The sequence below is a fragment of the Aptenodytes forsteri genome, unplaced genomic scaffold (assembly GCF_000699145.1).
Source record: "Aptenodytes forsteri isolate BGI_AS27 unplaced genomic scaffold, ASM69914v1 Scaffold264, whole genome shotgun sequence".
In the NCBI taxonomy this organism is placed as follows: Eukaryota; Metazoa; Chordata; class Aves; order Sphenisciformes; family Spheniscidae; genus Aptenodytes; species Aptenodytes forsteri.
In genome coordinates, this window is record NW_008795936.1 from 1,124,349 (window position 1) to 1,124,621 (window position 273).

The following is a 273-nucleotide window of genomic DNA, read 5'->3' on the forward strand; positions in this document are numbered from 1 at the left end:
TTTCTGGACGCTGCGGGGTGCGGTGGGGGTCAGAGACCGTTGCCTGAAAGTGCTGTTTTGAGAGTCTGATCTGATCCTACAAGGAGGGATGTTCGTGGCGCTCCGCCTCTGTGTGTGTTTGTGAGGTCGGTGAGGGTTCAGTGTTTAAACTTGCCGCTTGTGCAAAAGCCCGCCAAAAAGCTTTTCACAAACTTGGGAAGCTGCAGACAAATAAATGAGTCCATTTTAGTATAAGTGCAAGGGTCTTTTTGGGGGGGGGGGGGGGGGGGGGGG